Consider the following 6,792-nt stretch of genomic DNA (forward strand, 5'->3'; position numbering starts at 1 on the left):
TGTTTCTGAAAACCAAAAGATTATAAGGTTAAAATTGTCAGCCAGTATGATTTTATCACTGTTTGTAAATATTTTGAGAGTGTTTTCTCTAATATTTTTAACTGTCACAAGAAATATCATGTAGATGTTAATTACTTGAAAAAAACATTTTAAAAGTTTAAATGTTGACCATTGGAAAGAAAAGTAAATGGAAAGGGTCACCTGTCTTACATGTTAGTAAACAAAACAATGGTCCTTTCTGCCACAAGTTCATTGTCTGATTAGCTGTCACTTAAGAGGTTCAAAATGTCTGACAGTTTAAGTTTATAGAAGTTGCATTAAAACAATTAGATTATAAAGGGATTTTAGCAGTGAGCTTTCTGACAAATGGTCTTATAACAACAGTTGATCACTGTATCTCCTTTTCTGTCAAGTATTCACCTTCAGTGAAAGCTTTGCATGCATTTTAATTTGCCTTAAATTTATGCATAACTAGATTAGCAGTTCCTGGCAATAATTTGTTTTGCTTTTTTACTCTCAGCCATCTCTTCTTTTTTTACCACCTGCTGTATTTGTCTTCTGCCTGGAGTGTGCTGTTGACAGTTACTAATAATGCAGATTAAATTTACTTACTATAAAAGACAAAACACTACGTAAAAGCAAAGCAATAGATTCCCACATTCTTTTTCTTTGTTTTAGTGTTGGATTAAAAACCCAAAATGTAATTGTAAGAGCATTAATTCATTAACAAAGCAGGTGTTTTATTGAGTTTAATATAGACAGCATGTAAAGCTGACAATGGTGGCATAATACTACGAGGTTTCTAAGAGGTGTGCATGTATATATATATATACATATACATATACATCAGAAGTATAAAATATATCTACAAGACAATTTTGATTTCTTGGAGTTCATTAGCATTCACTACTAGCTAAAATGTGGATGTTCTTAAGGGATGAAAATTAGCTTGATTTGGATGTTGTGCTAGGATCAATTCCTATTTTTACTATTTATTTACAGTCTCCAAAATGACTGTCATTCTTGCTCATGATTTAAAACAAGCTAAAAGGAAACTATCTGCAGCCTTTATAGTATGGCAAACAAGCCCAGACAACAGCTGTGTTTATTATGCATCTAAGATGTGGTTAGATGGTGACAGAAGTGATAAGTGTAGCAAATGACTGCCCTCTGAACCAATGTATCATTGACCTACAGTATCCTCCACATAGCAGCCTGGTAAACCTTCTGTGTGAATTGCAGCAATCTATGCCTTTTCCATGTAGTTAGTTTGGAAGATGCATGAATTACAGTGACGATACAGAAAAAAAATGCTTCATGCTGCATTATAATAGATTGCTCCATAACTGGCATTGTTAATGGGAAGAGATTTGGAGGTTTTTTTGTCTGAATCTAGGTCAAGATAGAATAAGAGTATTAGACATAATTTAACCCAAAGATACAAATATAAGAACCTTTTTACATGGAAATGGAAATCATTTAGGTTATCAGCGAATAAGAAAAGATGACCTTCAAAAAGATGAATTTCTGTACAGACAGAAACAGTACCTTACAGAATATGTATATACCAGTGATTCATTGGTAGTCAACTATGCAGAATACCAAATAAGTTGGAAATTCACTGCCTAAAGTATTTTTAAGAAAGAAAAAAAAATAGTTGTATGACTGTAAAACTGAAGTTGTTTAAAGATGTTATTTTTCTTTCCTGCTGAGGTGTTTTCCAAAGGCTTTCATTACACCTACAGTCTGCAATGCATAATAGTCCATTGTAACTAGAAGATGAGGATTTTTTTCTCAGTGTCTACATTACACATGTAACTTGGGACCCTTGGTTAATTGTCTAGGCTTATTATATAGCCAAAGAATAAAAATAGTCATTTCCAAAGGGCATTTCAGAGCATCTCAATTAGGAGGCGTCTGCGTCCCTTTATAGACAGAGCTGATGCGTTTAGCTATACAGATCAGCTTTCTTTGCCTGTGCACAGGGACTGTAAATCTTACTTTGAATGACTGGATTTTTTCAGGAGGTAGATTTCCAGGAAACTAGTTAATTGTCACCTGTTGCAAATAAACATCCAAATTTCTCTCTAGCTGTCATTAACACAGAGACCTCATGTAACACCAACAAGCTCATTTAATACTTGATGTAGCATTGATGAAAGGACAATAAAATCATCCAACTTTGAATATTAGCAAAATGGGATTTGTTGTTTTTAGCTGAGGAGAATAGTAAAACACACGGAGGCACTGTTAGAGAGCATGGCACAGTGCTAGGGAGAAGGAAGCCACCTGCAGTAAGAGGCTCTACAGCAAAGCCTAGTCTAAAGAAAGTAAAACAGTTGAAATTAATAAGTGTTTTCGTTACTGTCATAGAGTCTTCAAAATTTGTGAAAAAGTACTAGGAGTGGCCGCTGCAGAAGTTGCAGTAAGCAAGTAGGTTTGGGATCTCAGAAGCTGGCGTACAACATACAACAGACAAAAAATAAAGTGCTGGAAAAGAGGATTCACGAAACGTCTCTGGAAAAGCAACCTCCAGCAGTCATTAAAACTTGATGGTATGTGTTAGTGGATATTACAAAGCTACAGAATTCTGCTTTAAAAAAAATGTCAAAATGCTCATGTTTGCACCTGGAAGAATTTAGTAATACTGTAAGGCTGAGTAACTGTGGTCTGGTATATAATTCTTGTTTAGAAACTCATAATTACGTAGCTTGTACAGTTTTGTGAGTATCTGAAGAAGCTATGAGTATCACTCTGAAGCATTTACAATAGGAAGGGAGAAAAGGAAACCATCAAAAACGACTGAATACATATGGGACAATATTTTAGGGAATAATAACCCAGACCTGGGGAAAAAAATAAAGAGAAAGATCAGGAATGTTAAAGGAAGTGCTGAATCATATTTAGTGATGACATATTTAAAAAATATCAAAAAAGTTTTCAGAGATAACAGAGATTGTAGTGACAGGGATGTAGGATAGAAAAAGGGAAATAAAGCACAAAGGAGAAAACCAAATATGCCTCCTGACATAAACAGATCTATGAATCTAGGTTGAAGCAATCAAAATGGCATAGCTTTATTGTACATTTTACCAACTGAAAATAGTTGTGATTGATACCAGATGCCAAAACTTTCTATCATAGTTCCTTGGTTTATATTGACAGGGTATCCTAGTGGATAGCAATTTTCTGTGACACCGATGCAGGTAAAATTTTGCAGAGTTCTGAATTTCAGAACGAACTGACGCAAGTTCATATTAAATCCATGTCATAATGTGTTCTCATTATATGTGTTCTTTATGCATTCAGAACAATTTCTGTCTCCTCAATACACAAGGTGATTAACTATTCAGAGCCAATACTAAAGCAAAACTCTATCTTGAAACTTTAATGCATACACTAACAATCACAACAGAAATTGGACAAAGGATAAAACTGAGAGACCAAGCCTTCAGAATTTAATGCTTGGTATTTTCTGCAAACTCATATGCATAATACAATTTATATTAATAAGAAATGAAACTATTATGTCAAACATACCACCTCCTCTGCCACTGAATTTCATTTCCCTGTAAAAGTCCACTTGTTACTTTGTCTAGCTTTGGTCACAGTTACTGGATATGGAGCTTTTCTAAAATTTGCTACTCTATTGTAAATTTTTTTCATGTCTATGATCTGACATATTCACTTTTCTTTTAAAGCTCAAGTCAGAAATCTCAGAGACTCTCACATATTTCCCCTAAACCGGTTTCAGTATTAATAACAGGTTTTTTGATAGTGATTTGGTACTACGTGACTTTTCCAAAGAATTCTTAACATGCAGTAGATGAGAATCCGTGCTCTCTGTGGTCATGTTTTGCAACTCTATCTTCAAAGTCTTCTGTCATCTTGCAGTTGAAAGAAATGCTACAAAACTCATTGTTTTTAATTTAAAATTGATTCATGACCAGATAACTAAACACAGTATGTAAAAAGCCAAGACATCAATTTAGACTTCTGGATCTCTGAATGCAGATTAAAAAAGATGACAATTAGACAAAGAATCGACAAGATGGAGAAGTTAGTCTAACATTATTATTAATATTTTCTAAAGACAGTCCAAACATGAAAGGAATTAGAGAAGAAATGTGCAACACCGTTAGCTTTTCTCTTTTATTTGCTATGAGAAACAGCCTCCAGAAAGAACTTTGAAAGATTCAGGCACAATAATAGTGCCCTATTAATAGAAAATACAACAGCTAGATAAAGGAAAAATCAAGAGACAAGGAAAGGAACATGAAAAAGAAGGAAACAAAGGAGACAGAGAATGAAGAAAAGAATTATAATTAATTGCATAATTTCATTCCTATCCTTTTATTTTTCTCCTTCTATCATCCTTTGTTCTTTCTTTGTGGTATTTTGAGATATGAAGATTAAGTTCCTCCTTCTGAACACTGACTAGCCTGCTTTGATTGGCATATCATCTGACAAAAGTTTTGCAAAATTTAGCTGTATATCATGTATAAATTGTCTTGCAATTGGCTTCATAAACTTGCTATGTTGCAGTTAAAAATTTTCTAGAAACTAGTTGTAATGGCAACATCTGCCTACAGATAAGCACTGAAATGTTTTTCTTTCAGAATAGTTGATTCATCTTTCATAATTCTATGAACAATTCATTTGCAGTTGGGCTGTAAAATATTTTGGTGTCATTTTTATTTTCCTTAATAACTTTCTCAGTCCCAGAGAAACATAATAGACAACACCAAATCCTTTACAGAACCAGTTATATATCCTCTATTAATGGCACTGTGTTGACTGTACAGTTCCATTGTTTGAAAACCAACCAAAAACAACAACAACAAAAAACCCTAAACAAATAAAGCCCCAGCTCAGTAACACAGGAGTGAGAATTTAGCCTTCTAAAACATGTATCAGACTCATTATTCTCAAGAACCAAGCAACACATTTTTTTCTCTCATTAATGAGGAAAATATATTTCTGTGTGAGAGGTCTTAAGAGTGATAAAAATGAGTACTGAAGTCAAAACTGTAACTGTCTTTTTCAGGATAACACAGAGTATGAGTTTGCCCATACAGTTTTATTTCTTGGGACTTTTTACCTGTGTTCCTTAACACATAGCTGTTTTTCAGAAGAAAAAGAATAACTCTCCTTTGATCACTGACAACATTTAATTTAAATGTATTTTTAATTCTAATGATGTTCATCTCAACCTCACTTTATTCCATCTGAATCTGAGATATACGTAGTTTCTCTGCCCTTGTGGAATAGGTGGTCTAACAACCCCTTTTAAAAATATGTATCTCTGTTATGGTGGCCACACAGAACTGGACTCAGTGTTCTCGATAGCATCAATGAGCTTTCTGTTCCTACGTCAGCCTGTGACATCCAATTCTTCTGATTTCTTGATTAGCTATAGATACTGCACTTTTCATAACTCTCAGTGTTTAGAACACTTGGAAGTGGGTTAAAAACTAAGGAAAAGGCTTTAATACCTGCAATGCTATTTCAGTTCTTTAGAAGGCACCTCAAATCCAAGTACAGATCCTTTGGTAAGTACACAAATAATGTTGTGGTCCATAGGAATTACAATACCAGCATTCGCTAAGTAAGTACAATAGTTCGTCAATCATTTGCAGCATTTCAGACATAAATATAGTAAATATTCCATTGCTTCTTCGATAAGGATATTTAAAAAAGTGGAAGGGTAAAAGCTGGTCCTGAACTAGGGACTGCAAATGGGAAAAAAGCAATTAATAAAATATGATATGAACAGGAAATATGTTGTCTGTTTTCATAACAGGAAAAACCTAGTGTTCCTTACATTGACAAGCTTAGGATCATAGATGCAGAAATTCACATTTTCATTGACCACAATCTTGATGGCAGTTTGGGTGTTTAGCACCACATATCTTTATTAGCCACATTCAAATAGATAAAGAAAGTAAATATGAATCTAGAACTACTCTTTGCTCTGAATTTCTCCTGAAATAAACATACATTGAAACTCTATGACAGCTTTAAGTTGTAACAAAAGTAAATACAGGAAAAGGACACTCAAGCTGCTCAGAGGTCCTGTGGTCACTGACATAAGTGAAAAGGGAAAGAAAAAAATATTTGCTTTAGCTCAAACCAAGAAAGATCAGTGATACTAAAACAATGTATTTGAAGTCATACAATGAATGTGTAGCCCAAAACCTAATCCTTCCGAAATCAGTCTTTTATCAGAACATAGAGGGGTTTTAATTTTTTTTTCCATTTTGTGAAGTGTCTTAATATTTTTTCACCTATTGAAATTAATCCTTTAGTAAAGAATAGGACATAACTCAAAGGAAGTCCCTTAGATAAGCTGGTATCTGGAATTCGGGGTTAAAAAAGGGAAAATGAGAGGAAATGTTAATTAACTTACACAATTCATTTTTTTATACTCAATGCATGGTAGGGACACACAATGCTTATTTAGCTTGCTTCTCTAGGTAAAAATACCATATATTAATTTCAGACAAATATGTAAACACTTTTTAAAAATAATATTTTTCAAAAAAAAGAATTTTGGAGATCTCCTTCTATATCCCCTTCTCTTTTCTTGAGTATAGTATTCCCTTACTGAAAATGCCCAGCAGAGACTGTGGACAGAGCTAATAAAATTATAAGTGCCACCAGGATAAGCAGAAACACAGGAGGCCATTACTCCTTAACTGTTTAGTATGTACACAGGCATCAGATCTCTTACATCATCTTCCCCATTAAATGGAATTTCATAGGCTAATAAAATGTCTAGTATCGAGCAAA

Source organism: Phaenicophaeus curvirostris, chromosome 3 (assembly GCF_032191515.1).
Source record: "Phaenicophaeus curvirostris isolate KB17595 chromosome 3, BPBGC_Pcur_1.0, whole genome shotgun sequence".
In the NCBI taxonomy this organism is placed as follows: domain Eukaryota; kingdom Metazoa; phylum Chordata; class Aves; order Cuculiformes; family Cuculidae; genus Phaenicophaeus; species Phaenicophaeus curvirostris.